Genomic DNA, 15,221 nt, shown 5'->3' on the forward strand with positions numbered 1-15,221 from the left:
CGCCGAACACAAGCACGACGAACACACAATCCAGACAACGAGCAGCTAAAGCAGCTAGGCACGAAAACTACCCGCGCTGCGGCGCTACCTGGCTCACTCGGCCCTGCCCGATCTCGGCCGACCTCACACGAAGCCGCACGAGTCCGAACGTCGCGAGTCGAACGCCGCGAGTCGAACGCTTTCAATTTATCGGGCGCGCTTCATCTTAACCCCTTCGAATATTTCTTTTCCTTTTCGTAGTGATGTTTGAAAGGTTTGTTAATTGTTTCTCCTTGTGCGTGTTGCGTGTAAGTGATGAAATAATGAAGTGGGAAAAATGGTAAGATTATGGAATAATTTGATGAATAGGTCATTGGATAGGAGAACATCTTTTTTAACTCTTTTGCAGTGGTTGATTAATTGCTTTTTTGTGCTATCCGGTATGCAAGTGATGGAAGAGTGTAGTAAAAAAAGTGACAAGGTAAGATTATGGAATGATTTGGTAAATAAATTGTTGGATAGCAGAATATATCTTTTTATTTTTTTTTTTTTTGCAGTGTTTGGTTGATTTCGTTAACCGTTTCTGCGCACTGTGTGGTGCGCAAGTGATGGAAAAATGCAGTAGAGAGAGAAAGAGAAAGAGAATGAGAAGAGTCGAGTAGAGAAAGTGGGAAGTGTAACAAGGTAAGATTCTTTCTCTTTTTATAGGAATATTTATTTTGTTTAATTAATTATTTCTACATGTTCTCTGGAGTGGAGAGAGTGAAAAGTAGAACTATGCGATAATTAGATAAATAGATAGTTGGAATCAGAATTCAATTACTAACGTTACTGTAATACAATCGATCGAGATGATATACAATTAAATATGAAAATATTTGAACATTTATTGTAATGAAAGTTCGTACTAATAAAATTTCAAAAGTTTTCGTATAATTTTCGTGATCTGTTGTATGTAACGAATTAGATTGATTTAGTCTTATGTAGTTGTATGCATAGAGTAGAAATACCGTAACGGGTGATAGTAGGTTAGGTGTTAGTCGAGTAATTGATGGATAATTGAGTGGTTCAGGTGGTAAGTAGTACAGGTCAATCGTGAGAACATTATTAGAATTATAATATACTGAACCTTTCAGCAAGTTGATATTGCATTAATATTGTTTGCAATTATAATAAATAAATGAAAGATATTAGTATTGTAAATGAATCATTTTATTGCTTTTATCATTTTATCTTATTATTCTATTGTTTGTCATAATAGATAGATAGTATTTAAATAGGTTGGAGGATAATATTAACATTATGAATGAATTATTTCATCTTCATTCATTAGTACAAGACATTGTCAACCAATGTTTGTTATTATTAAAAGTGCAAGAATACATGGAATGAAAAAATATATAATTATTCAAAATAAAGGGCATGTTACAATCTATAATTATAATTTAATAAGTGAAATAAATTCTCATTTAGATTTCACTTCTTTATAAAAATCTGCATAAACATCTCCATTTAATTATTACATAAAATTCAAAGCATATTTTTTATCAAAATACTTTTAATGGCTCTACCAATATAGAAAGAAATATAACGATGAAAGTAGCAAAAAATAATATCGTAATAAAATGTTGAAGTAATACTAAATATAAATATAAATTACAGTATAATATACGTATACTTCCTCCAATATTTCCAGTCTCTCAGTCCCTCTAAAATTTAAAAATAAAAAACACATTATTTCTCTTCCACATTTATTACTTTATTGCTCCACATTTTATATTCCATTCATTTGATTCTCTAAAGAAAACGGTAGGATAATATAATTTCTTTTTAATAAACAATATTTCCTCTGATTTTCGACTCTTCGGTTGTCGCTTAATTCACTTTTCCTAGCGGAAACTTGTGGAATAAAATTTCTTAGTTTATCGAGGTTCGTTCTTCAGGTTCATCAATCATTTCGTTTTCACATTCTTTAATTTTATATATTTCCTCGAGAAAACTTATTTCACATAAAAAATAGTCTTTCCTGTTTTCAAAGTGGCGAGATATTGTAAATCAATCTGATATTGAATGAGATCAAAATATCACGGTATAAAAATAATTCTGTGCGTTTCGATGAACTATTATTTTTTTATTTTTCGCGAAGTTCAGCATTATTTGCTTCATACGCGCGAACAGTTGGCGGGGAATGTAGCGAAAATACTTTAAGGTCTTCTCATTCGTTCATCTGTGTAGCAAATGGAAAAAAAACAGAGAAGGGACAACGAAACAACAGAGAAGAAATAACGAATAATGTCATTGGCCGTTCGATATTTTCCATTTTATTCAATCCATCAACGACGACCAAAAAAATACATCTATATTTCCTTGCTCTAGAAACACGAAGAACACATAGAAACCCACCTTTTCCGGATAGAAAGAAAACTGACAGAAGGAAATAATATTTCTGCGTTATAAATTTTTCTTTTGTTAAATGTTTCCTCTAATAATATTCTTCGGTATTATTCAGGACTATGTTTTAGAAACCTATCTTACGTATATTAAGATTAACAAATCTAGATTTGAATAGTAAACATTGGATACGAATTTAGTTAATTTTATTGAATATTAGATATCTGGTACTCTCTAATGCGTTAATTTAAATGAGATGCAAATATAAAAATTCAGCGATAAGATTTACGAATCCTAAATTTAAAGATTTAAGTGATTTTTGTTATCTAAAAAGGATTGTTATTTTATATCATATATTTTTCTATATAAAATGACAAAAACTAAAGAGCGAGACGCGAGAATTTATTTGGAAATATCGAGGTATTTCTTGAACTCCACAAAGCAACACTTTATCCAATAAATTTTCTATTTGTAACGTAATATATTGTAACTTTCCCTGGAAGAATCGGAGAATCTTTCTCGTACTACCGGTCCCATCGAAGGAAAATAGCCTTCGTTTTCATTTTCCTAACCCAGTGAGTTATTTCTAGAGTGTAGTCCATCTATTGACATGAAAAATATCGCAAATTTCTCAGTTCTCGCGCGAGTTTCTGTCGCAACAAAAAAGAAACAAAAACAATCTTTAGACTTTTATATCAAACTCGGATAATTTAATTCAGTCGGATAATAGAATTCGACCGCGGTGTAACAATGAACGGATTGTTTTTACACAAAATATTAAATGCATTGTTGATCACATAAAACAATTTTTTTTCTCAAAAAGAAACACGTGGATATTCGAAGAACACCAGAATAAAAGAAAAATAAAGCGAAAAGAATTTGTGTTTCGAAATACGATTCGCGAAATTTGACGATTTCTTTTTATTTCATTTTTGAGCCGAAAAAAATCGAATATTTTTGGCACTGGATAAACGCAATATAAAAATACACACCAATGGAATAATATTAAATCTATTTTTTTATCCTGAAAAATATTTGCATTCGAATTTTGCCTTAACTCTATTTGTAGTTTTTTTCTACATATGTCTAAGTGATTTGTTTGAATAGTTTCGCTAGAAAAATTTCGTCAACCAGAAGCGAATACTGAAAAACAGAAAATGAGATAAAGTGATCGAGGTTTGCTCTTGAGGATATGCAAACATGTGTACTTACTGTCTATAGATTTAGTAATATCTCGTAACTCATTATTGGTAATTATTGATTCATGAAAAATTACTTTCCGTATCAAATATTTAAGTACTGATGCTACGATCATAATAATTCTAGTACGAAATTTGTGCTGGATATTAGAATTATTAACATGAAATTTGCAATATAGAAATATTTATTGCGTAAACTTTGCAGTGTAACGTAAAGTTGCAACGTAAATATCTTATAAATATCAACATAAAATTATTGATCTATAGAAATGTTCTTAGCAGGCAATATTTACTAGAAAAGAAATAAAATTCAATTATTCATGCAACAACATAAATTATACAACAAACTCTTTCAGTTTTTCCTGCGACCATTTTCTTTCGCATAACGTAATGCTAATTTCGATGATGTAGTATTCTAGGGAATATTCTGGAGCTGATATACTCCTAATAAACATGTTCCACATCCTGTAGCCATTGATTATGTCGTGTATCATTAATGTTTCTTGACGTCCGTCTTCATCTAACGGGGACAGCGGTCGATGTATAATGAGATACACGTGATTCTAACGCCTCGAGCATTTCTCGTGATCCAATAATCGACGTCGTACAATTATCGTCCGATACATGATCATTCCTCCGATAGAAAGACATCACTAGACACATAACCAATAACGAGAGATGGGACACGCGATTTGAAGAAAGAAATATTCTCAAGAAGATGCTCGTTCGATTAATTCTACAAAATGTGGAAGAGAATTATAATTTCATTTTATCGTTATGTTAACTCTTTCCGGTTAACGTCCAGGTATTTCCCGGTATTGCGATATCGAGGAGATCAATGCCCCTAGAAATTACGATTGGACAGAGTTAAGTAATTGTTAGATGAAGTTATCGATTTTAGAATAATTCCGTGGATCAAAACTCGTTGATTACAATTCGAAATATAAAGATGATAGTTGCTGGCATTTATTATTAATTTTGAAGCGTACGAATGATTTAAATTTATTACGTGTAGTTTTTAAATGTGAAAATGTAGAAAAAATTCGTAGAATTGAATATTATATTTTACTGGCATTTTGTATCAAATGGAAGTATAAAGTATCCGTGACTGTCTGAAAATATAAAAAGAAAAGATCGATTATCGGCTTTTTATCTTCTTTCGAAACACAGGTAAAAAATTGCAGATAGAAAGCGAGGTTTCTGGAAAGGTGTTCCGTTTCGATGAAAATTCGCATGTCTCGCGGGCAAACGAAAAAATCTGCTCGTAGGATGCAGAACTCTCGCCAGGGAAACTTCGGCGAATCAAAAGTTGCCAGCAGCTCTTTCCAAAGAAAAGATTCGAATACTTTTCTGCGAGTTTGAAGCAGGGCTTTTCCCCGATGTTCTCGCGATTTGTTCCCCCTTTGGCTCTGCGTTCGTGCCAATCGTATGCGATTTCCTCTTTCAATCTTTCCTGTCGATCAAACAGACAATTTATTGCTTAAAAGCTTTCGACGATCTTCGAGTATTAATTTCTCTCCTCTTTTTATTATTGAATTATATTTGACATGAAAAGGAGCGTTATATACAGCAGTTCACTGACGTGATGAGATATAGACAGTGATGTTGTCGATCACAGGGATTAGAATTTCCGATGTCAACGAGAATCGTCGAGTCATTAGATTGATCAGCTGGAATTGAAAATTTATAGTTGTTTCCTCCTACGTGCTGGATCATCCATAAAGGAAACTTGTTATTCTAGATTACGTAATTAATTGGTCGTAATTTACTACGGCTCTTAACGTTCTTGCCGAATTTGGAATATTTCTTCAGGGTATGTTGACTCGTTGGTAATTGAAATTAAAGGTAATTGGATTTAACGGAACAAAATTAGAAACTTGTTGGAAAATATTATAGTCTAGTTGATGAATATTGGAAACAGAATCTATTGCTGTGAAACTAGAAAATGAGAGTCGAAGTTTCAAAATTAAGATCGCTCAAAAGCGACTTGGAAAAGGATTTGGTGGATTCGAAGATTCACTCGGCGATGGAGGATGAGCTTAATAATTTCTGACGGCTCGTTGCTACTGGCCGTGTTGCATTTGCAAATATTTCAGCGCACTGGCGCCTACGTTTCATCGTCAAAATCGTTTAATTAACGTTACTAGTTGCAACGTAGACAGCTGCGCGATGAATTGCATTCCTCGTCAGTACGTAACAGACGCGTTGTGCAATTAAACGTGCACGTTCTATCACGAAACATTTCCCGATTTTTACATTAACATGTTAGAAACTTGGATATAATGAAAGAAGTTCGAGACTTGGGCGGGACTTTCACTGGATAAAACGAGTATTTGAATTGAATCGCGAGGTTCACTCGTTAAAATGCATATGTTTCATTTTATTTTATTTTTCAGTTCATTTCGATTATTCCAAATTATCATGGGATTTAAATCGCAATTTTCTCTTGGCAGCTCTGAATTTTTCCTGCTATTTAAATTTAAGCGATTAAACCATGCTTTAAAAACAGTATTTCGTGATAACTCGTGGCTTTTATTCGATCTTTGCATTTTATAAACTGTTTGTCACGAAGTAATGACTCTACCGGTAATTCGCGTTAAGATCATCTCAAAATAGAATATGCAAAATTTCTTATATCGTTATTTACAGATTCTCGCTTTGCTCACAAGCTCAGAATGTTTCAGCCTTGCGTAACGAGTCTTTCAACGAGTCGATTTTATTAATACGGTTCACTTAGCAAAATTCCTCGTGAAATTGCATAAAAATCCGTAACACATTACGAACGTCTTTATAATGGGACAAGTCATTTATGCCAAAGATAAATATTTGACTAATGAGAAATTAAAGGAGCGGAATCTACAAAGGACTGGAATTAGTATGCCTGCGAGCAAATGTCTGGACGAAGTGCACCGCGTAAGTATGGAAATTTATCACAGGAGAGGTATTATCATAGTGATTAGTGGGCACGTTCAAGCACCGTGACGATAGTTGCGAGGAACAGGAGTCACGCTGATAAATTCGGCGTCACGCACCAAAGAATGTGGTCGCTACGCATGGCGAGTACGTATTTGAAAACATGTCACGTAATTCTCTCTCTTCTGTACGCTTTTATCATTTTTTATCGTCGATCGACTTCTTAATATCCCTTGAATATTCGCCACGCGACATACACTAGCTCACAGAACCATTCGATCATTAAGGTGCGGATTTTTATGCATTTACGAACAATTTATAAATAATAATTTATCGAAGGAGAATAATATTCTGTCTGTTTAAAAGGGGGGCTTATTAAGGGGGCTTATTCGGAATTAAACGAGAGGATGAGATGCGGATATTTAAAGCATATTTTCAGTATCCTCTTAGTATAATCTTATTTTAGGACGCCTATTGACCGAAGAAACCAAAACCAACATTAAACACGTTTAACGCTTAATACTGTTTACAGAGTAATTTAAACCGTAATTTAACAGATTTATTTGAGCCATCATTTGTAAAGGATAACATAGAAAGTAAGTAAACGTTATTTAAAAGTGAAAAGATTAATCTTTTGTTATTAAATGAAATTTTCAAAAAAGAACTCTATAGTAACTCGATGAATCGTTCAGAAATCGTTGGAGATATTTTAGTCGGTTCAAATAAAAGTTGATTTAGAAATTAACGTAATCCAAACACGTTACCACGATTAACGGTACCCTGCGTGGATTCTAAGAATTTATTCGGACGCATATTTTACGTGAAATCGAATGGCAATCGCACACGGTGCCTCTGGATCTCGTCTGTATCATCTGAAACACTCGTCGTTCATATTAAAGAGCTCAAGTTCACTCACCTTCGTCGTTCAAGTAGTTCGTTCACTCGCATAACTTTTTATAGTCGCAATAAGAAAAATGGTACGATTAAATTTGCACGTTAAAATGCAGGAAAATCAAACCTTTCTATTAGCAATCCATTAACAACACGCGTCTTTTATTAATATGATAGAGAAAATAGTATTCCGGTCTCTTGCAAAGTTCAACATTTCCATTTCGCCATTCAACATTCATCATATCAGCGCCATTTAATCAACTCACTCAGCCAAATTCAGCCACTCGATCAAAAATTCAAGAAGTCAAAAATTCTGCCCTCAGCATCGCCCTGATTAAATCGCTTAAAACCAGAAATGATTCTGACACGCGACTAACGTTCCTTCGTTATAACACCTACTTCGTTAATTTACAATATAATTAACAATTTAAAATCGTCTGTAGATGCTAAAGCTATTAAAACCGCCACGTGTCGTGTTATTCTTTTCACTCGAGGCGTGGACGCGTTTATCGAATCGCAAGACAGCATAATTACGGTGTGATGTTACGTGTACACACGAGGCAACAGCTGTTGAACACACACGCAACAATCACGAAACTGTCTGCAAGCAAGGGAGAGTCACGAACGGTCCGGTTTAGATAAAACTTTAGACCCCACTATTTTTAGCTGCCTAGAAAGTTTCAAGAAGATCGGAGACGAGTCGTTAACGATCTTTCCGTTCTTACTGGAAGAAAAAATGATACGTAGTCGATACCTGACCAACCAGTCGCTGTTTAACTGAACGTTACGGCTCAATAGGATTAAGCGTCTGCGCTGCGTTAATTGCATTACGAGCACATCGCAGACAACGTAGAAGCCAACGTTCGCGTACAGGCCAGCATTTGCTAAAATTCTGAAGTTTCTTTAAATTTCTTTCTTCGTGCGATAAAAGAAATAAAACGAGCAGTATAAAAGGCTCGATAGTTTTACAAAATTAATATGTATTTAATAAGAGCAGTGAATAAGTATAACATATGTTGTATTTATGATGATATATACCAGAGGATAAGTCACTATCGCCGATATGGGAAAAAATTTGCAGTACAAAAGTAACCAGAATTCAGATTTCTGATTTTTGTTTCATCCGTCACTGTTTTATTCGCAATTTGCGAATTACTTTACATCGTCGACCAGTATCAAGAAAATGAGCAAGTTACCACGAGAATGGAAGCTCTATGGGGAATCTGAAGTTAATGAAAATGAAGTTAAAAATAACGCTTGAATTTGGAATTCAAATTCCGAGGGGAAAGAAAGTTCTTTAAAGCTTCCTTGATTAAAAACTTGTGCCGATTTGCCAATTCCTCGTCTACCTATAACATCTACAGACCGTTATATTAAATTGTTCTCGTTTCTGAAGCGACAAAATTCAAATAAAAATTTAAGCCGCGACTTTACTCGGCAAGCTCGTTTAATCTGATGAGACCTCGTCACGCGATTCGACTTTATTCGGATTTATTTCATTCGCAAACAAGATATAATATTATTTTCGACGAACAAACGAGGCAGACTGGGACGAGTTCATACATTTCCGCTCCCTCCTCTGCCCCTACACAATTTCGCCGATATCCAAATTAGCTGCTTTTATCCGTACGTTCAACAAACTGTTTGCACCGTTTTATTCGTTTCAATCGAATCGACAAACGAAAGAATAAAATTATTCGCTGCCTGCTTTCCTGTAACGTTGCGTTAAATGTACAACGTTTTGTGAGTTTTATCGCACAGATTTCACGATATTAATCGTTGTTATGATACTTATTTTTTAATAAATAATACTTATTCACGCGTACTGTTTAATAATTCACGTTATATTCGTGGGTTTTTGGCAGAAGAACACGTTATCTAGAAATGATTTTCCCCAATTTCGAAAATATTTATTTCGATTGCAGCGAAGCCATTCTAACAGAATTTCATCTGTTTCTCTCTCGCAATATCAAAAATTAATGAATATGCCAACACGTGCCGCTATTAAGAAAATTCGCGACACAAATGTGAAACGTGGCGATCGCGAAATTCCGCGATTGGCATCGCTTCAAAACTTTTCGACACTCATCGCTGCGTTTACGTGAAAATTTCATAAATGTCGACGTGACTCCGTGTCAAAACTCGAAACACGAAACTCAGTGTGAAACAAATACGTGAGAATTGCTTTGAAGATGGCTGATAGAAGAGGAAATAGGATACTTCTTTCGTAGAACTTTGAATTTTGAAAGAAACAGAATGGATACAAAAAAATGAAATTTGATTAGACCAGAAGTTCGAACTTTACACTTGTCGGAATTTTTCTCGCTAAGCTTCGACGGCACTTGGGTTTCAGGTCGTAAAAGATCTCGTTAAACGTCATCGGCCTGTTGTCCAAAATATATTTCCTATCGAGCAACTTCTGCAATTGTTAATAATTTTCACTCAATTACCATGTGACGTCGTATTTGCAATTTTAGGCGAAGTAAAAATAATTAGCATAAAATATGACTCTTTTTATAGTAATAATACGCGTAATATGATATTCGGCGCAAAATATGGCACTTTTCAAACTTTCACTCGAGATCCCAACTTTATTCTGCGAAAGAGAGCAAAAATTTCAATTTCTGTTTTGATTATAAATTATAATGAAGCAAATTGAGTTACGGAACTGTTGTAACACAAAATTCGTTCTACATCTGAAAACACGTTTAAGTAGAGAAATATCTGAGAACCGTGGAAAATGTTCGTTGTTATTACGTGGCAGTCACATACGAGCACTCGACTCAGTTTGTGCTGTAGGCTCAGTTTGTAATGCAAAATTTGAATAGCGAAAACCGTGACTTCGCGTTTTATCGTGTCATCGTGGTTGGTGACAAATAACGCTCGCCGACTCAACTAATTTCTGCGAATACTTTACACTTGGCAGACCCGTTGATCGAATAATTTTGGAGGTCTATAAATATTCGGACCACTGCATTTCATTAGCGATCCAATAATATCGGTCTCGAGTTTCACAAAAATTTTCGGTCACACTTTGAGAAATCGTGTTCCTTCCACCTTCCAACAAATTTATTTGTCCACGTTGAAAAATAATTATTTATTGTAAGATAGGATTCATACTTTGCCAGCAGAATAGCATCTTCTCCAAAATTATATAGATATTAATTATTGTATTAATTATTATTATTTTTATAGTATTATAGGATCATACTTTTTTTGTTAATATAACACACTGTCTTTTCTAAAATTATACGATACTCTGAATAAATATACGAGAATATCGATTGTTCAAAATTTTGAAGCATTGCAGGTGAAATAGATAAAAATGTCGAGCTTCGGGAAACAAGAATTTAACGAAAATTCCAACTTGAAATTTCAAGCTTAAATTGTAAATTTTTACTTAATAAATTCGCAGATAAGATGGCTTTTATCTTTGAAAGAGCAGAGAATCGAGTACAAGGTTCGGAGAAACGCAACAATAGTTAAAAGGAAGACGTGGACGGAGAGCAATTATTTGGGGAAAATAAAGGAAAAAGAAACGATTTTACACTCGGACGAGAGCAAAAATTCAGAAAAGGTAGCGTCTGTACGGGATTGTCTGTGGAAAGAGCGCACACACGAGTCAGTGGAGAAGAAGGTGCAAGGAAATTGCATCGCGAACAACCACAGAGATTCGTCCTTTGCTCGACGAGGACCTCGCTCTGTGAATCTCTCCACAAAAGGATTTTAATGATTCACCTGATAGACCGTGTTTCGAATTTCCACCGACTGGACAGCTGCGCTGTGATTCTGCCGTCTCGTTAAAGAGTTCGAAACGATTGCGAGAAGATCCTCTTCCTTTCTGGATTTTAACACGGGATAATGAGCAGCTCTTGTCCTTCTGACATGCTCAGAACAAAATTCCATAATACTTGTCGCGATACGATCTCCTCAATTTTCAGGTACTTGAATATTAAGTCGAGAGATTTGGTATTTTATAATTTTGTTGTACGACGTTTGTAATATGACTTTAGAAAATATAATTTTTTATACATAATATTAACTATATTCTTCGATATAATTTTTCGAAAAATTACTCTACAAAATCGAAATTAATTACTGAACAAGTAAACTAATCACCTTGTCTCTTTACATCAGGAAATTATATTGAAATAATAATAATTATTATTATTATTATACATAAAGTATGTATAATATATATGTCGGAGATGAAAGAACACCGGAACACCTCCTTGGATTCGCGGGAATACCGTAACGTTGTAATTTAGATTAAACAAATGCCGCTCCGATTGTTCGAGATTTATGATCATGAGCTTGGGCTCGAGGCGACAATCAGTCGCCGAACGTAGCCGCGGTCGAAGGGATGAACATTTTATCTAACAAAGGCACAGAGTAACTCTATACCTCTCCTTAAAAGAAATAGTCGTAGCGACACGCGGCAGTAAATATTTCAATGGTTTCTCTCCCGTGACTCGCCACACGCAGATTCTATCCTCCGGGTAAGATGATCGCCAGATGTCAACATACCTCCGCAGTATATGTTTAGCTAACGTGAGGACCCGCTATAAATCTTAAGAGTTAGTCAAGCAAAGTCCTTCAAATAGACAAGCAGTCTTTGTTGCAACTACGGGAAGATAGGAGAAACCAATTCTTCCACGAACGATGCTCCCCGTTAACAACCTTCCCTCAAGGGCGGCCAGCATCTCTTTTTAAACGCCGATATGGAGATCGACCAATTAGCAACAGCGCTAATTTCCCTCACCTTTGGAACGAAAGCTTTCTTTGACGAATCCGAGGATCTCACGTCCTTAGACACACCCATTATAGTTTTCCTCGACGGCATCATCGAGACGGAGAGTCACTCTCCCGTACGATCTCGACGACGATTCAAGTAACTCTCAGATACGTAGTGATTACCCCATGCATTAACATTGAGTACAACTTAGACGCTAAAGAAGAGTAGAGTTCGTCATCCCGTTGACCGTGGATTCGTTATTGAGCCTAGGATCATTGTCATTAGCTTCTCGAGTATCTAATTATCGCGATTACTTGTCCAATTCCATCATAGTCATATTTGCACTAGTAAATATCTCCTCTATTGCATAATGATCGCGTCTAGTGTCAATAGGGATTCGTTTCACGCCCTTAACCCTAACTCTAATCTTAACGCCAGCCCGACATATATAATAAAATTAATTTTACAAATAAATTCATATCGGTCCCCTTGTACTAAAAAGACACTATTTCCTACTTTTGAATTTTAAGAAATTATGCACAAAAATTAAGTACGCGACAATAGTATCGAACGCGTTACAATTTGAGAAATGTATTTATAAAATACATCTCATGAAATCGCAATTGTAGAAGAAAATAGGAAGAAAGTGGATGATAAAGCCTCGTTCTACAATAGTGCCGGAAACGATTTCTTCCATGTAGCATCAGAATCAAAAAGCAGAGAGAAGTTTCATTTTGAAACGAATCAATCTCCTCCGCAGAATGATCGACGAGGTCGAACGCTTACTAATTCAGCGTTGAAGTAATTGTGTTTCAACGTTTTGCCCCGTTCGCCTGAAATTAATGGAGTAATTTTGTACGTAATGGAATTTCGTGTGTTGTTTCGAATTTCAATATCCATCGTTTAAATCGTTTTCGATAGCGCACAGCGATGCACCTACGTTACGAAAACAGAGCTAACCAAATTTTGTCTATCTTTCTCATTATGATTTCATTCTTTTAATTATTCAGTTGTTAGCAAATTAATTGAAATAAAATAATACACGATATTCTATGGCATAGAATTGATTAAACATTTAATTTTTCTCCGAACCTATATTTTATAAAAAGGAAGAGAAAATATTTTTAAAAGTATTATAGGATATATTATAGGAAAAAGGAAGAATAAATTATTCGGGGAATTATAGGATTTTGTTAGGTTTTCCTGTTAATCTGCATGTCACGAGCTTGCAATAATGGAGCATCGATTTTTAATGATTCCTCGTTTCGATGGAAAGCTGGAAAATTCGGGGAAATTAATTAGTCTACCGTATCACGCCCACGAACATTAACTATGACTTTTTGAGACCAGGAAAATGGATTTGATTGAAAGCGGATTAGATTGATTCTTTGAAGTTTCATCGTGTTTCGCGTTAAATCGAAACCACGCTGGTTGAAAATGACTGTTCGTTTCATGTTTAGTTTACTCGCGATGGTTTAATCACACCTATATATATATATATATATCCCATTTCTGGCATTTCGTAATTTCTGTAGATTTAACTTCCCAGTATTTATTTTACAATTTTTATACGATAATTCTTATCCGTGCAATGTACTCCGATATCTCATCCAAACTAGGACAAATTTTCAAGCCACGAATTTTATCCGAAATAAAAGAAATTCTTCATGGAAGAAAGTACTCTGATTCTTCTGCAGATTTGAATAGATATCTTTGGACCACGATTTTCCACTAAAATTGAAAAATTCTCGTTCGAAGTATTACTCCAATTGCTTTGTAAATCACAATTTTCGTCCAGGATTAAAATATTCTCATCGGAAGTGATACTACGACTTATTTGCGAAATCGTGTAAAAATATAGAAACTCATAAAAAAGAATGTGTCACAGGAGAGAATAAAAGATTTCATTCAACATTGCGGGAATTCTCAATGAAACACACGATGCGAACTCGTCCTAATTCATCCTCCAAGCCAAATATTCCTTGGCAACGTTTCACGTACAATTAAAGAACGTTGATCGACGCGAAGAATGGACGGAAATTCCATGGACCACAGACCGCGAAAGACACGATGTTACGTTATCGTTTCATCGTGGAACGATCCGGTAATTTATCCGCCTCTGTATTCGCGAATCGCTGGCATTCCAGTTCTCCATCAAGAATCCGAACCAGTGATTCTGCCGCTCTTTCGTTTCGGGGCAAAGTATTTGCGGTTTTGATTGTGTATTCGCGTATGTGTGGGCATGTCGATAACGCGTTTCGATAGCGAAACACGAAGCGATGGTGATACGATGGTAAATAACGTTTTACCGCGATGAAAACCGCAATCGATGCTCCGCCTTCGATGAAATTTTTCACAGCAACTTTTCTCCTTTTTTCCCACTCCTCTCCTTCGTCGTTACGTAAATCGGTCTAGTTATTAGGAGATTACCGAAGAATCGGGCAGATTGTATAGATTAGAAGCACGAGTTATGTAATGGTGTATTGTTAGTAGATAAGGCAAGTGTGGGCGTGTATTATGGAGCATGTTTGCCGCAGGTGAAATTAGGGAAGAAAATGCCAGAAAAATGAGCACATTATGATAATTTTCTTGGATTTTTCTTCGGCTAGGTTGTACGAGGTAGTTTTACATTTCGTGGTTAAATTATACTGGTTCCTTTAACCTGTGTGTAATTGGTGAATTAATCTTGGGTCTTATTATTTATACGATAGTTGCACCTTTTCATAATTTTACCATCTAATTTTTGATACCAGCTTATCACCTTTCCTTTTAAAATTCCAATATATAACATTGAGTATTTTTTACTAATATTTTTTCTCTATTTTATCCACCACTAAATTAATGGTAAATAAGGATCGAATGAAGGTGATAAATAATGTGAAATTGAAATTGTTTGAGTACGATAAACAATTGTTACATATTTTGCTTCGCACAGCGTAGAAAGAATAAAGGATTTGTTTTTAATAGCGTAAATACGCGAAACGTGTACTTTATTTACTCGTTCTTTCATTAGTTGACAAAATTCCAAACCATCGCGCGAATGAATTGGACAAATTGGAGAACTTGTGTACACACACGCGCACACAGTTTCATTTTTCACTATAGCAATCTAT

General features: G+C 35.1%; 1 protein-coding gene and 1 long non-coding RNA gene across 2 annotated transcripts in view; one reads left to right on the forward strand and one right to left on the reverse strand.

Annotated features, from left to right (window-relative positions):
- LOC100648035 (cAMP-specific 3',5'-cyclic phosphodiesterase) overlaps window positions 1–15,221 on the reverse strand; it is a 359,695-nt gene that overhangs the window by 255,362 nt on the left and 89,112 nt on the right. The window lies entirely within an intron of this gene.
- On the forward strand, window positions 131–1,566 carry LOC125386517. Its single transcript, XR_007226749.1, has 3 exons — window positions 131–319; window positions 389–460; window positions 537–1,566. It is a non-coding gene; the product is annotated as an uncharacterized LOC125386517 (long non-coding RNA).

Source organism: Bombus terrestris, chromosome 16, assembly GCF_910591885.1.
Source record: "Bombus terrestris chromosome 16, iyBomTerr1.2, whole genome shotgun sequence".
Lineage (NCBI taxonomy): Eukaryota > Metazoa > Arthropoda > Insecta > Hymenoptera > Apidae > Bombus > Bombus terrestris.